This window comes from Taeniopygia guttata, chromosome 3 (assembly GCF_048771995.1).
Source record: "Taeniopygia guttata chromosome 3, bTaeGut7.mat, whole genome shotgun sequence".
In the NCBI taxonomy this organism is placed as follows: Eukaryota; Metazoa; Chordata; class Aves; order Passeriformes; family Estrildidae; genus Taeniopygia; species Taeniopygia guttata.
In genome coordinates, this window is record NC_133027.1 from 87,090,394 (window position 1) to 87,107,032 (window position 16,639).

The 16,639-nt window shown below is 49.1% G+C and overlaps 1 long non-coding RNA gene across 1 annotated transcript; it reads right to left on the minus strand.

Moving 5' to 3' along the window:
* Window positions 1-467: 467 nt before the first annotated feature.
* LOC140683763 (uncharacterized) lies at window positions 468-1,385 on the minus strand. Its single transcript, XR_012055186.1, has 2 exons — window positions 1,009-1,385; window positions 468-875 (listed from the first exon to the last, which is right to left on the minus strand). It is a non-coding gene; the product is annotated as an uncharacterized lncRNA (long non-coding RNA).
* Window positions 1,386-16,639: the final 15,254 nt, after the last annotated feature.

Sequence of the window (16,639 nt, forward strand, 5' to 3'; positions counted from 1 at the left end):
GGGATATAGTCGGGAGGAAAAGCTACAAGCCAAAAAAAAAAAAAAAAAGAGAGAGAGGCAATTAGGAAAAATAATAAGAAAATATAAATGTGGTATGGTAGCGGAGGATTAGTCCTAGTCATTGGAAATGCAAATGATATCCGTGCTTGCTCCCAGCATCTTTTTTGTAGGCTTGTGTTTCAGAAAGGATTTTTCTCTCGTTGTGTTTTTTTTCTCCCTTTTCCTTCTCATCAGAGCAGCAGTGCTGCTTTTCCAGCAGCATTAAATATTCCCCAAGCTGAGACACTAACCTTGTAATGCTTTTAGAGATAATATACAGACTTTTTTTTTTTTTTTTTTCATTTTAAATGGTAGCTCATAATGACATTGTGGAGTAGGAATGCCGAGTCAGCCTTATTATCATGGTGTCTCCTTGAGCTGAACCTCTGAGAAATATGAAGGGGAGACCTTTTGGAATGAACAAATCCTTTAGTTGCCTATAATTATTTATTAAAATAGGCGGCCAGGATAAAGGCCGGGGAGGGGGAGGGAGGAGCGGCATTCCTCTCCCCGTCCGTCCGTCCGCACGGGCACACGTCGATACACACCCGGGCAGCCAACAGGACCGCTGCCGTGGCCAGGCTGGCACTTCAGAAATATAAAACAATGGCTGTGCAGCCGGGGCGATAAACCGTGCCCAGGTGACACGTGCTGTTACGCACCGAAGGGAGACGGCTGCGTCCTGCCCGCTCGGAGCATCCCGCGCTGCTGGGGGAGTCTCACGGCGATGCTGGGCAGGCTTGCGAGGAATGTGGGGAAAAGGGAAATGAGGACAGGAGCAGTGTTTTCCCGCTCTGTGTCCGAGTGGTGAAAGCGAAACCATTCTGCTTCATTAGCTGGGTATAAGAAAGGGGAGAAAAGGGGAACAAGAAAACCTCCCAAACAAAACCCGACCAAAAACCCGACAAAACGCAAATCAAACAAACAAGAGACACACAAAGCAAAAGCCCTCCAAAGCACCAAGCAAACCTTGCTGGTATTTCACGGAATGCTCGCTCCAGTGGCCGCAGACGTGTCCAGCTCCGGTGCCCGGCCGCGGCAGCCGGGAGCGCCGCACTGCCGAGCGTGGCCGCGCTGCCGCGACCCTCTTCCTGCGTCGGCAGAAATTTTATAAACTTCGTCTACTTTAAAAAAAAAAAAAAAAATCTTTGGGGTCAATTTTCCACTTGTGCCTGTAGCTCTTGAACAAGTACTTTTATGGTTCCTTCTAGCGCACAGGATTTATCTGCAGCTCTGTGAAGGGCTTTTACATTTAATCCAGCGCTGAAGGAGTAATTTGTCGCCGGCGCTTCCTAGCAGGCTTTTCTTTTAACTTAGCCGGGATGCGGACCCTTTGTGCGGGCTAATTTGCGCCGCACAATGCTGGGGCATCTCGGGGCCGGGGCGGCTCGGGGCCGCCCCCCGGATGTCCTCCCGGCCGAGCCCTTTCCCCGAAAGGGCTGGGGGCACCTCGGGGCTGCACCCGCCGCGCTCCCGGCCCGACCCGGCCGGGAACTCGGCTGGGTTTTCCACGTGTGTGCACGGAGCCATCGCTGCACGGAATTTATAGGAGCTCCTGTGCCTTTTCTGCAAAGACTCTGGATTTTTAAGGTTTTTTGGTTTTTTTAGAGTTTTTTGGATAATCGGTTTTTAAAATCAAATTTAAAGTTCCTCTTACATTGGGGATAACGTGCTTGGATTTGGTTTTTTCCTGGAGGAGGCAATGCTTTATAGCCTGTCCGTATATATTTTTCAGGGAGAGGGAAATATCATGGTCAAGGAAGATAATATTTTGCCAATTCTTTATTTTAATTGAAATATCATAGTTTTTATAATAATTTTTGAAGTGAGAGATTCACCCTTCCGCCTTGTAGATGCCTGTCTTTTTTTATTAAAAATAGTGTTGTTCTGATTGATACCAGTATTGTGGACGAATATTTTATTCCAGATATTAAAACATCTTGGGGATACGTTTGGGCATAGCAGAAGCGTGTGAAATAGTGCCCGACAAATATGAAATAGCCTCTCATAAATAAAGATACTAAAGCCACAATATTAAAAATGGGAGCAGCTCTGCCTGCCTCCCTTTTATCACATTTCTAAACTAGACTGATACTGCAGGCGGCTTTTTGGTGACGGCTCGGGAAAGAAACGTTGCTGTATTTACATGAATTATGCCTGTACTTTATACTCTGTCCGGGGGCACTCTGGATTCCTTTTCTACGTTGGGCAAATGACAGTATAAAGCAGCAGCGCCTCTAACTAAAAAAGCACTAAAAAGCTGCTTTTGGGAGCCGTGTGCCCCAGGTATGGGCAGGGCCAGCCCCCCTCTCCCTGCCCAGTCCTGGACGGGCATCCCTGAGTTAGAGCCCAAATCATTCGAGCCGCAGCCCAGCAATCTCCATGAACCACAGAGAGGGGAGCCCGCAGGTACGGCAGCGGCACGTGGGGAGGGAGCTTTATGGGCATGATTTAGTGAATATGAGAACATATTTTGTGCTCCATTGTTTAGACTCAAGAAGGCATAAAATCTTTAACATCTATTTATCACGTAGCTGTTTTAATGTAAACATTTGTCTATTTGGATGAAGTGTTTTCATTATTAAGCTAATTTCCACATGTTTCAGATAGACTGATGAGTTCCAAGCAGAGCACTCGCTGATGAGAAACGAAATTCGGCCACGGCTCAGCCTGCTGTCAGATACATCTTCATTAGTTTTTGTCATTCACTGATGGCAAATGCTCTATAAATGAGATGACGATCAGGTCCGCCTTGATAACTTGCCTTATCTCATTAGTTTTCACATCAAAGTTAATCAGCAATGTGAATTGTAATTGCTGGAAGAGACAATGCAATAGATCACTCGGCCTTTTTTTTTCTGCGTGGCATCTTGAAACATCAGCAGGCTGGTGTGAGTAGATAGGCTCCGAAGGAAAATGATGTGGAAAGCATAATAAGCAAGCTGCTCAGAATTAATGAGCTTACCAAATAAGAAAAGAATAACCAATCAATGTGAGCTGGGCAAATATAATTTAGGAATAATTGCTTGATTGGTTGTCTATAGTAGGCTGATTTGACCACACACAAGGATTAAGAATTAAGATGTCAAGGCAAAAAATAATTTGGCAACTGAGGGCATGTAATTTTTTGTTCCCCTCCCTTTATGACTGAAAGCGATTGCTGTTTGATATGTTATTCCCCGGGAATGAAAACATTAGACGGGCACGCACCGGTGGGTGGGGTTCTTCCTCTCCTTTATATGCTCCTTTTGTCATACAAGGTCTTTCAAACCTCGCCGGGGATATTGCGGCATGGGACATTAAAAACGAATGGGGGGGGGGCGGGGTTGGAAATAAAATAAAACTACAGAAAGCCCCCAGACGTCTTCATCTGTGAGCGCCGCACGGAGAGGAGCAGGGGCTGCATGCTCAGCGCCGTGCCTGGAGTTGGCAGAGCCCGGCCGTGCCCAGCTCCAGACCCCAATGCGGAGCGCGATTCCTGCGCAGCGCGCATTTTTCGTATAATTCTCTGCACAGCCATTGGCCAATTAGTAAAGAACCCTTATATTCGTCTATCTACGGGGAAGGTTCAGCCAGAAGGTAAATTTGCTTTGATCTACATTACACCTAATTGAGTCACCACCAATGTCTCTATCCCAACATCAAGAAATGTGAAAATGTTAGATTATTTCACTGGGGATTAAACCTAATTTTCGCGTGTTCTGCATTAACCTATTAGGCTGACTCATCTGCATTGCTAATGCGGCTCAGGCAGCTGTCACCGCTAAAGAAAAACATGATCATGCAATCCTTGAATGAATGATTCCAGCTCTGATTAGTGTTACTGAAGTTAGCTGAGCCCTGGTGATAAGGCAGGAAAATTCCCAGGTTGCCAATAGCCTTGAAAATTATCAGACTCTGGGCAAAATGTAGCTGGCGGCGCGCGGGGCCTCCCTCTGAAGGTGGCATTATTTAAGGCCGTCTCTCTTTTCGGGCTGCTCACTGGAACGTGGTTGCTTCTGCAGCTCCTTCCAAGGGGCTGGTGCCAGGGGTACGAATTAAAATGCTAATGGGGAGAGACCTGAGCATGGACTGCCGCGGTTCTTTTCCTGCCTGGCCTCGTCCGGGCTTTAAATGAAGTTTCCAGAGGGCAGCGGCGGCGATGCCCGAGCGGCTCCGGCCGGGAAAAGGGCCTTGGGGGCCCGGCCACGGCCCCGGGCTGGGCTCCGCTCTTTGTTCCTGAGGCGCAGGCACCGCCGTCAGCTCCAGCCGTTCCTCATTCTATCTGTCAGATTTAAATAGGAAAAAGGGGAGGAAAAAGCAACAATGGCCCATCCCCTTGAGATGGGAAAAAATTTAGGAGTGAGTTATCCCCAAGCAATAGAGCCAGGAGCCAATTTAATCCGATTAGCGCCTGCTGACAATGGATGCTCCTCACCCATTGTGGACAGAAGCTTTCACTTTATTTGTTTCTATTAGCCGAGAACCCAAGATACTGGGAAAGTGGAACTTTGCCCCAACAATTGAAGAAAAAACAAATTGAGAGAAATCATCTAAAGTGTCAATATTGATGTTTCGGCCCTGACTGTGTGCGGAGAGGACTTGCTGAGTGCCCAAAGTTTGCTGCACCCGTTGCTGTGTGCTCTCGGTACTCCCTGAGCAGGGGGTGGTGGCGGCTCTTCCTGCCAGGATGGTGGGTGCACAGGGCAGGAGCTGCCAAGGCAGAACAGAGGGCTTTCCATGGGAAAATACTCAGAGCTGTTCACCAAACCACAGCACTGATAGGAAATGTAGCAGGGCTTTAAACTGCCAGGCACCTGTTGGTGAACTCCCAGTTCCTCAGTGAACACACTCATGCAGGTGTCAGCAGAGGTTCCTTCCCATGACATTTCATGGAGAGGAGTTTCTTTCCACACACCTGGAATGCATTCTCCCGTCTCCCAGCACCTATACCTGTGACAGCCACAGCACCGCTCGGCGTCGCCAGCGGCTCCCCCCTGTCCTTGTGTGACTGTGGTGTTGCTCCAGTGAGGACAGGCAACACCTGGGCTCCATGTGCTGCTGCTGGAGCCACCTCCCTGAACCACCTGGGGCATGGCCAAAGTTGGGCAGATTGGTGTGACCAGACTTGCTGCAAGGTCTGCTTTGTTTTCGAGAAGCAGGATTCCCCTCGGTGCTGCCCTGTGCATCCAAACCCCGCAGACATGCCCAGGAGCCCTGGGAATGCCACACTGGAGATGGCCAAGCCTGTTAGCCATTGCTGGGCAGTGGGGGGCAGGATGGAGGTGGACACCAAGGTCAGCACAGGGTGGTGACCTGTTCCCTCCAAATCAACACTGCTGGCATTAAAACACAACCTTCAGTGCCCCAGGGATTCCAAGGGGAATGGGAGGAGAGGGATGTGTGGCAGCAGGAGCACTCTCTTCACCAAGGGGCCTTCCTGGGGACACCCACCATGAGCTGGCAGTGCTGGCCAGGGCAACTCAGGTGGTGCAAACCATAAGATTCGGGGTTTATCCCCAAGCTTTTTGCTGTCTGGAAAAGCAGGGACCCACTGAGAAAAGCTGTGTTCCCAGAAAAGGAGCTACGCTGCAGGCTGGGAGAGGTGCCTGTTAACATCCCAGGCTCCTGGAGTAGCTGCAGACCAGAATTGTGTCCTGATCCACATCCTTGCAAGTTGGGGGTAATTTCTCTGAGCACCAGTCCCTCTCCTCCTCAGTGGTGCTGCCCTGGGAGTGACAGCCTGCCTGGGAAAAAAGGGTCAGAGGAGAATTATTTTGCAGAGCTACCCCATAAAAAAGACTTCTTCTTCTAAAATGGGATTTTTTTTTTTCTCCCCTCTGTTCCAGTAAGCGGTTCCAGGTGTCAACTGAGCAAAGTCCAGATCAGCTGCAGTTATTCCAGAGTACGCGTCCACATGCAGAATATTCCAAAACAGGTATTTCACTTTAAATGCATGCCCTATCTTATTCCAGAATATTTTCCCTGCATGAAGAAGCACTTGGCTGAGGTCTCTGCTTGCTGCTGTACTAGTGGTAAGATGGATTGGCTGATCTAATAGGTCTTTTCAATCTCTGATTTTGAAAGCTAAGATTGGGAAATTAATTTCAGAAAGGTCAAAACAGAGCAAGGCTATCCTGCTGCTGTGTGATGGATCCTATTTTTTTTTTTTAAATCTGCCTATTGAGGGAAAGGTTAGTTATTCAGCATCCTGCAAAAGAAAGAAATAAATAAAGCAGGCCGACGAACACAAGTGTATAGATCTGCTGACCCATTCGCAATCCTCAGTTAATGAGAGTGCCGGGGAGCGGGAGCGCTGAGAGGCTGCGGAGCGGGGGCAGCGACCCTGCGGGCAGGCAGCGGGAGCGGGGTGTCTCCTCCGCCCGCACCGCGCGTGGCCGCCGCGGTGGCCAGAGCCTGGGAGGTCTGCTCCTACCTCCCGCCTGGGAAAATGCCAGGCAGCCATCCCGGGGGTGTTCACAGAAAACCCAGCCCGAGGCACCGAGGGGACGGAGAGGGGCAGCAGCGTCGCTCAGAACCGCTGTGGTCATGAGTGTTGTGCTCTATGGGGTTTTAGCGTGTAGAGAAACAGAAGACTCGGAAGGAAAGGGGAGAAAAAGAAAAAACAAAGGCTTCATGTAAATATTTCCTTGCTTTTTATTTACTTGTTCTGTTCCAACACAGCCAAGCAGTAAAATGGAGAGTAAATTGCTTTCGTGCTTTTAAAAACCAGGGAATCAGAGGTAGAGCAAAGGGGCCATTTAGGAGGGAATGACTTCTTAATTAACAGCAAAATAGATTTCTCTTGTTTGGTTGGTTGGTTGGTTTTTTTTTTTATTTTTTTGGTTTTGTTTTTTTTTTGTTTTTTTTTTTTTTTGTTTGTTTTTTTGGTTTTTTTTTGGTTTTTTTTTGCGTCTCCACCTGGTATATTCAGCAGCCTGCTGAGCTGTCTTTCCACTGTCCACTTCTCTTCTTGTGGGTGAATATGGGATGTTGGATTTTGGGAAGTGGGGAGAAATCCACCAGTTTCAGCAGTACTGGTCAGACCTTGTCCCAGCACCCCGGGGAGGTTATGCTGTGCCTGGGAGGTGCCACCTGCTGGGTGTCCTGGTGGCTGCTGCTGTGCCTGGGATTGCTGTGCAGCCCCATTTCCCAGTGGGATTCCCCATGGGGTGTCCCCCAGGGGCTGCTGCAGGGAGCAATGGGGTGAGGGACAGGCCAAGACAGCTGACGAGCCGAGCTGTGGCCAGACCTCACAAGGCCCCTCTCCCTGATTTAAGGAAAGGCTGTCCCATGAACACTGATCTGGGTCTCCTGGGAGCAAACCCAGAGAATCCTGCTGATTGCTCTGGACATGAGATCCTGATGGGAATACCTGGCCAATACAACATTTATTAACACACCCATCTCAGATGTAATTCACCCCTGAACCTGTACAAGCCAATGTCACTTCACAATTCCCTCTTTGCAGACAAATCCTAAACCTTTATGGATCCAGGGCTGTCCCTACCATTCCTGGAGCTTTCCACTTCCTGCTTTTCCTGTTGCTTTCTGCAGCCAGCTTCACAAAACCCAAACAGGAATAATGGGTAAAATAAATATTTCCAGTTGAGGATTCTGCTTCCAGGTTCAGTAGTAAATGGTAATTATTAGTCAATATACACAAACTACTTCATTTCCTTAGCACATCAGGCCACACTGGAGGTAAAGCATAACTTGGGAAATGGGTTGCATATCTCGTTCTGAGCACAAGATGCCAAGGAAAACACTGGAGCACACAAACCATAACATCTGGGTTATCCTTTACCAGCAGAGAGTCCCTAGCAGGTTTGACTAGACACCAGAGCACCTCTGGTGCAGGGCAGAGTTCTCGTACCTTGGGATTTCTTCCTGTAACTTTTAGAGGAATTTTCCCCAAGTCCTCATGTTCCTCCCCTATGAAAGTGCATATTTACCTGCAAGAGAATCCAGGTGTCCAATACTCAAGCTTAGGGTCAAAAAGAAATTTGGGACTTTATTATCCTGCTGCTTTTTTTTTTTTTTTTTTTTTATGTGTGTTGTGGACTTTTTCACCATTTTTCACCATTTGACTTTTTCAAATTCAACCACTTCTTAACTGTATAATTTGAATATTTTATTATCATTAATGCAGTAACTTCACACTGAGTGTGCACTTGTAGCAAGCAGGCGCAGAGAGAGTAATTCTTGGTGGTGGTGCCACGAAGGTGTGGCTCTGTTGGGCAACAATGATGAGCAGCGTGTGAGGAACAAGGTCCCCAAAAACTGTCCCCACACCAGCGATTTCTGGGTTGTGGCTTGAGCTGCTCCATGGGGATCTCTTGCCCTGGGAGAGTCCCAACTTTCCTGGGAGCTTTGCCCTGGCCAAGGGGCCCACCCCAGAGCTGCTGTGTGGTCTGTGGGTCGTCAGCCTCTGGCAGATCCCAAGAACACTGGGGAAATAGCCATAAACCCCATTTAAATAGGGAGCTGGTGGGAGGGAGAAGGGAACATTTATTACCATTTAATCCTGCTCAGGTTTTCTACACCATATGTCTGAGCAGCAGAACATGTGAAATGTGTACTAATTACTCTGCCTGTGTCATGTGTGTATATTTTATATGCAGTCCCTGACCTTTTTGTTAATAACTTCACATTATATTCATTGACCTGAAACAAATTGAATTCAGTGGCACTCACTCCAGAATTGAATTACATAGTCTTCTTAATTGGTCTCTTATTTAAATGTGGAAAAGTAACAGTTTACCACCTGTAATTATTCTTTTCCTTAAGAAATTCCTGTGGAGAACGTGTGTGTGCATGTCTGTGGCACACGTGCTGGGCTCCTGTCTGGGAGGAATTCCCACAGGAGCTCCAAGCCCAACTGGCACCGTGGGGCAGGGAAAAAACCCTTAAGAGTTCTGTCCATTCGAAGCAAAACCGCCTGTAATAGTGTGTGAAAGCCCCAGAAGCATCTCCTCTGCTGGGGGAAAGGGCAGCCCTGGGCCAGCAGCCCTGCTCAGCCTCGGCCCCCACGAGTCAACATTCCCTCGCTGTGCCAGATGCCACCCCAGGACACAGAGAGCACAGAGAGGGGAGGTGGGAGCTCTGGGAATGCTGACCCACCGTGGGAGAGAGCCCGGCTGCCTGGAACCTCCGCTCGGCTTTCATCCTTCTGAGGCTGAGTTAATTGCCCAAGCCTCGTAGAGGAGACTTACTCTTTACTTACTATATTTAACTTAAAAATGCAAATGTTATTAGTGTCCCGATCAGTGATAAGAGTGTCTTTGTGCCAGGCTTTAACCTCCATTAGGGGGGATTAGGAGAACGTATCCACATTGGCATTTTCCAAGTGTCACTGTGACAGCACTTGCTGCACAAATGCCTGGCTGTCACACTGAGGTTTATCACCAGGTTTTTTCCTGCGAATGCAGACTAATAAGCCCAGAAATTACAATTGCCTCCCTGCCGAATCTGTGATAGGCGGAAATAATGATATCAGTGCCCTGCTAATCTCCTGCCTCCGCGCTTGGCACCAGCCTATTGAGTCACCTGTCATACGCCGCTTTGATGAGGCGAATTCAATCTCTCAGCTATAATGACAATGGAGCCATTTTAATGTTTGGAAATGATTATGTGAAGGTTTCTCTTTGCTCTGTCTTGGCAAGCAAACCAGGTCAGCGTTCCGGCTGTGTCTCCTGCTGCCGCTAACGACTTGGAAGGAGCTGGCCTGTATTAAGTGAATATGCCAAGTTATTAGAAAGGAGATGCTGAAGGCTGTTGGAGGGGGGAGACTCTTTTTATTTCCTTTTTCACAGCAAGTGTGAGCCTGAGAAGATGCTTCACACATGTGAGCATCTCCCATGTACCCATGGTGCTTGGTGGGCCACAAGAGCCCCATGCACCGCATGCTGGCAGCCACAGGCTCCTCGCCTCAAAATCCACCTGGGAATGGCTGGCTTTGCACAACAGCCTCCATGGAGCCGGCTTGGCAAACAAACCAAGCTCCCAAACTTGTTCCAAGCCCTCCAGCCTGTTGGTGTGTTGGGAAGGAGGCTGCTGGAGGGCTGCACCCAGGGTCTGGCTGGGCAGCTGTGGAGAGAATCTACGGTGCTGGATCCACACCTGCCTGGGTGTCCGTGTCAATTCACTCTGTAGTAGCGACACTGAATTTCTCCTTCTCTTATGTGTTTCTGTGTGTGAAACTAAGTCACACTCCACCTTTGAACAGGAACTGAAACACTTGGTTTGTGTATTTGAATATAAAAGGAAAATGACTATGTTTCCTCAAGTGGCCAGAGGTCCCAAATGCCTGGAGGAAAGCATCTTCAGCTGGATCAGAGTTTAAGTCACGTTGGAGAGGTGCAGGGTCTGTCAGAGTCTGCTGCTGGAATTCCATAGGTTGGGTACAACCTGGGGACTGTTGGTGCTGCCCAGTCTTCTAGCTGGATGACCTATCCCTGGCATCTCTCTGCCAGTATCCTGTGGGTGTGGGTGATGCAGCCATGGCCCAGTCCTGCAGAGAGGCCGACACATCCCAGTGTAAAGCAATGCTTCCCACATGGTTCCATCACCACCACCCTGTGGGAGTCTCTGGCAGCAAGATCTTTGCCACCTTCCTGCCTGGGGATGGGTTTTAACCAATATGACATTAATTTTCCAGGATCTTGACCAAGTCTTTGCTAGGGCAGAGGTAAAGCGGCAAAATTTCATATGTCAAGCTTTTATTAAGGTGAGCATTCAAAGCTGGCCCTGGATGGGCCGCTGTTCAGTGGGTGAAAGGCAATTGTTGGGCTGGAGAGAGGATGGAGCAGAATCCAATTGACCCACACTGTGTAGGGAGCAGTGCTGAGCCCCTTTCACTGAGGGTCCTTGCAAAGAAATCTTTTTTATTAGAGCTGAGTGCTGAAATTATTTCAAGGAAGTGATTATCTGTCTAATAACAACTGTGCCTGCGCAAGTGACTGCTACAGAAACAATCAAGGCAGTGGATTTGGAGATGGGCTGAGCTGGCACCAAAGCAGCGGTGACACAGGCAGGCACACGGGGCTGGCCCCATGTGTGTGTTTGGAGGGATGCTCTTGCTGGGAGCTTGGCTCTAACCCTTCCGGTGGGAGCGGGATGGGTGATGGCATCGATGCTGGCATGTCCTTTGGTTTTGGGTATGTTCTCACCACCCTGGAAGAGCCCAGCTTGGGCCTGGGAGTCATCCTGGTGCCTGCCAGACTTGTGCCTGCATGGTGGGGACCTGGGCACCACCATCCCCACATCCATCTCCCCTAATTAAGGAAGCCAATCTAATTAGGGTGGTGCCCCGCACAGCCACCCCATGGGGGCGCATCAAAGCCAGCGTGGGGCTCATGCACGGGCAGCGCAATTACCCAAGTTAAGAAAACATCCCTGTAATTAGCCAGGCAACTCCGAGCACAAGGAATGGAAATTAGTCACAGCGCAATAAATTAGTCGGTGCATATATTACATGCAGGGAGCACCCCGGGGGCCTCCTGTTTTCAAAGCTTTGGTTTGCAGCCCCATGCCTCTCAATAAAGCATTCATCCCTAGGTGATTATGTGCCAGCAAAAGGAGTTTTTAACTGAATTACAAATTTTCTTTTCTAATTCTTTTGTTGACAGAATTGGGACCCCTCACTTTTTTATTTTTCTTTTTCTTTTTTTTTCTTTTTTTTTTTTTTCCTGAAGGTCTAGGGAGCAAAGCCACTTCCCTCCCCCTTCAGCTAATAATTAATTTTCAGCTTTTCAGGGTGCTTCAAGACCCTGCATTGTTTGCTTTAATTGGGAGCGGTAGTTAAGGAACTATTTCAGAATCCCTCCCCAGTTCTGAACTATTTTAGCTGTCGTTTCTTTCCTGGGGTAAGAAAAGGGGAGGGCAAAGCAGGAAATTGGACTGTAGTAGCACATAACATTTGCATCAAAATAATACAGCCGGCAACAGAAAATCACAATCACATCACTCAGAAGGAAGGAACAGAATACAAATTAAAGGAATAATGTAAATTTTTTGCCATTAAGCTTCAATGACCATTTGAAATGGCACAAGGCACAAAGGTTTTGATGAGCATCATCCAGTTTGATTATTCATACTTGTGCTTCTGCTTGAATTAAAGTAGGAGTGCTAGAGCCTGTTAGAGCAAAATATTTGAATTGGTAGTGAACTCTCACCTTTACTTGCATCCATTTACTTTTCAAATGAATACCAGATAAGTTAGTGCATTTTATAATCGGCCTGTTTTCCAGTGAGTGCTGTCATTACATACCAATTTCTTTTAGAAGTGCTTCCTAAGAAACATTAAATACTTACGAATAAGGATGTGTCCATCACCGGCAGCAGCCCTCTGTGAGCAGGGCGATGCAGGCAGGTTGTGTGTCCTCCCTGCCAGGGCTCTGTTCGTGGCTTCTCCGGCCCCCTGTGGGGCTGCCAGCAGTGTCTGACCTGGGTAGGGAACTCCCTGTGGGCTACAGGCAGGGATGCAGCCCCTCTGCCCCACCAGCAGAGGTGTTGGTGTGTGGGTGCTGCAGAGCAATGTGCAGGAACATCTCTGCCGGGCTTTCCAGCAGCATCCATGGGAGGGAAAAGCACAGCAGGAGCTCTCCCTTGACTCTCAGGCTGCAGCTTTCTCCCCTGAGCTATCGCTGCTTTATCCCGGTTCCAGCTCTCACACACACAGATGGATTGAAGAGAGGAAAAATGAGAGGAAAGACCAGGACTGATGCGAGTTTTCAGGTGCTGCCGGGTGAATAATTATGGATGCAGGGAAAAAGCAAGGAGCGTTAGGGCAGGGTGGCAGAAACCAGCCTGGAGAAGCTTCCCTAGGGCCTGATCTGACCAGCGTGAGGGGCTGGCAGGTTTGCTGGGTGCCTTGAGAGCAAAACTGGCCAGATGTTTGTCTGAGGCAATACCATGGGATTAATGACCTCAAACGTTGCAGGAGGAGAAATTTAGATTGGATATTGGGAAAATTTTCTTGTCCAGAAGGGCTGTTGGGCATTAGAATAAGCTTCCCAGGGCAGTGGGGAAGCCGCCATTCCTGGAGGGATTTAACAGATGCATGGATGGGACACATGGGTACATGGGTTAGTGGTGGCTTTGGCAGTGCTGGGGGAATGGTTGGACTTGATCTTAGAGGGCTTTTCCAACCTAAATGATCCTATGGGCTTCTGAAAAAGCCAAAAGGCAGACTCAAAATCAATTCAGAGAATCCCAGAAAGATCTGGAGTTGGAAGGACCTTAATGCTCATCTCATTTAACGGGCAGGGACACCTTCTGCAATCCCAGGCTGGTCCTAAGCCCCATCCAACCTGGCCTTGAACACTGTCAGCGATCCAGGGGCAGACACAGCTTCTCCGGGCAAAGCTGGTTTCTTAAGTAATAATTAGGTTATTCCCAATGAGCAGCGGGCTGGTGATGCCACTCAGAGCCATCCTCCAGCTCCGTGAGCTTGGAGGCGTCAGCAGAGCTCCTGTGGGCTGGCAAGGACCCGCTGCCGGACCAGCGGGAGCTGCGGGATGCCTCACCCTGCCCCGCTCCACGGCTCGATAAAATGCCTTTTATTAAGATGAGGGAGGGGGAAATCAATGCGACTGCACATCAAACCCGAACAAACGTCCGGTTTAGCAATTCCCGAGCAATCCCTCAGGAGCCAATGAAGGCCGGGTTATTCAAATGAGAAAGGCCGGGATGAATGCCTGCCTTTGTCCGGGCGCTTCCCCAAGGTGATCTGGGTTAAACCCGTGCTCTCAGGGTTAATTATCAGCTGCTTTTCTTTTAAAAATGTTTTTTCCTTATTGACACAGTGGGGTTGATTTATGTAATATCCATCATAATTCCCAGATTTCTGTAGATTACAAGGTTATCCCCACGCACCACTCTGCTGATGAAGGGGCTCTGCGCTGGCCTCTCGCCTCGCTCCGGCCACTACCGCCTGTCCTCCCGCTCCCTGGCCCTCCTTAATTAGGGATGTTTAATACAAGGGGCTCTGGGGTGTAGTTGAAACCAAATAAAACAAAGAAGCGGTGTGGAAAGGTGCAGCCCTGCTCTTTCCTTCTGTCATCTCCCCCTCTCTGATGTCTGTGATGCCTCTCCAACCCACCAGGGATGATTTTTGGGGACCACCAGCCCCAGCCCAGAAGAAGCCCAATCCCATTCTCTTCAAATATGGGGGAATGGCCCCGGATGAGCCTTTGGGGTCACAGCCCTGCACATGAACCTGGAGGTGATGATGGGCCTCTCCTCTCCTCATCAGTAGTTCCATAAACCAGCTGAAGAGGCCGGATTGGCATCCAGCTCTCCAAAGCAGGTCACCCCATCCTGAATCCCTCAGTCCTGGGGAAAAGGAGCAGTGCCTGACCCCTCCAGTCCTGAGGTTTGAGATGCCCCTGCGGGCAGGAGGGGGCAGGAGGTTTCCCTGTGCCCAGGCATGGGAGCAGGGCTGGGCTGGGGGAGAAAGGAGAGGGGAGAGAGAGGAGGCATGTCCAGCTCCCAACACATGCAGCGCCTCAGAGACTTCAGGAAGGAGCGTTTCCTTGGGCCTGGCTGCTCCACATTACTCATCTCTCCATACTTATTTTTCTTCCTCCCATCCTTGGGTTTTTTGTTGCTTCCCCCTGCCCAGTGCCTCAAAGCCCCACTGCCTTTGCAGGCCCTTTTCCACGTCCTTGTTTTCCAGCTGCCGGCCTGTGTGTGGGCAGCCATGGATTTCTGACAGCGCTGAGCACATCCCTGCCACAAACCACGGCTTTCAGGGATCATTCCAGTCGACTGGCTGAGAAGAAAACTGCTCTGATAGAAACTATGTCATAATAGTTGGGAGCTGGATAACAACGCCCCACTGCCGGGGCTGATCTATTCTTATTCCAGCGTGGGGAATTGGTCTCCACCAAAGCAGAAAATGGAGCTGGCTTTTCAGGAGGGTTTAAAATTAAGTGGCTCTGGAGTCACCAGATGATGGTTTTGGTAATATTTCTGTGGCCAAGCCAGCCCTTTCGTTCTGTGAGGTACTGGTCTGCAAAGCAAATGTCCCACAGCATCAAACCAGAGCTCCCCACAATAGTTTTTTGGCTTTCAGCTCCCCACGGCAGCATTGCTGGAGATGTGAGGGTGCCACTTCCTCTCAGGAGTGGAAGTTTAAGAGCAGCAGCCTGGGTGATGCTGAGAGGAATGACGCATGCTCTGGATTTACTCAGAAGTCAAGAACGTCTGCCTAGGTTTGCTTTGGAAAGGCAGAAATGAGGGGGTTGCTTGAGAGTGAGGGTTGGTCATCTCTGGCGATGGTGAGCAGAGTGACACAGGGTGACAGAGCCACAGCTGTAGCGGGGCTGGAATAACGGGCTCCTCCCATGTCTGGCTGATGCTCGTGGCACTCCACCCCAGCTGGCACCCTGGCAAGGGTCCCCGGGCAGTCTGTGGAATTAGTTTAACTCTGGGTTTCCAGTTTGGTTTTCCAGGGATGGAGGTGCAGTCATCTCACAGCAACCACGGAGCTCACAGCAGTTCCCTTCCGGTGGCTCCCGACAATGTCCCAGCTGGAGGCTGCCTGAAAATGTCGTTTTTCCACAATCCTACACTAGCTCACCCGGATGCTGCAGCCATCCCCACACATTGGCCGCTGCTCCCTTCTCCTGGCACACTTTGTACAGCTGGAGTTGGCTCGTGCGATAAATTGACTCGGTTCAAAAATATGACTCCTCTGAACTTTTTAACCTTCCACAAAAGGGAGGAATTCTAAGAGCAGTGGGTAAAATTTAATTAACTGAGATGACAGAAAATAATCTACTGAGCATGTACATCAGGCAATTGGAAGCTTTCATACCTTTCAAAAAGGAAATAACCTATTTCTTCCCTTGTTATCTAATGACACAGGAGTTTATTTCTCTGGAAGCAGTTGCAAATCTACCTAATGGGGCCTAAATGCTGTTGCCAGGCAATTAGGGGTTCATTGTGTGGCTAATTCTTTCATTTCCGTGACAGTGGCAGGCAAGCCGAGGTCCCTGGGCCAGCTGTATTTGCCCCCTGGGCAAAGTTTGCTGGTGTGTGGAGCACACCTCTGGCTCTGGGTGGCCCGTGCTCCGTGGCTCTGCCCGGGGCACCCCTGGCCTTGTCACACCGTGACTTATTCAGTGTCTGATCCGTGAGTTATCCCGTCCCTCTAAGCTGATTCCAAAGGTTTCTGTGTGAACTCTGCGCAGCCTAGGCAGCTTTTGGTTATGAATGAGTGCAGAGACACACACAGGAGCATTATTTATCTAAAATATATAAGCAGGAGGAATCTTCATAAATCACAGACTGCTATTATCCTGAGGTTCATGACAGCCATATCTTTTTTTTGCATGGAAACCCAGAATACATTAAACTCCCCAGGCCTTGGAAAGGAGCCTTTCAAACCTGTACAATTGCTCTGCTTATCCCACTCTTTAGCATCTATTATTTGAAGTTTGTTCTACACAATCAGTCTTAAAATTATACAACTGATCTTCAAATTAGTATTTAAGCCAGAATTTATTGAGGGAAGCTCCTGTATCTGCCTGTAGGAATATTGTTTATGACCTGAGGAGTGGGGTGGTTAATCTTGGAGGGAGAGCTGTTTTACATTGGGTGCTGCTCATGTCAT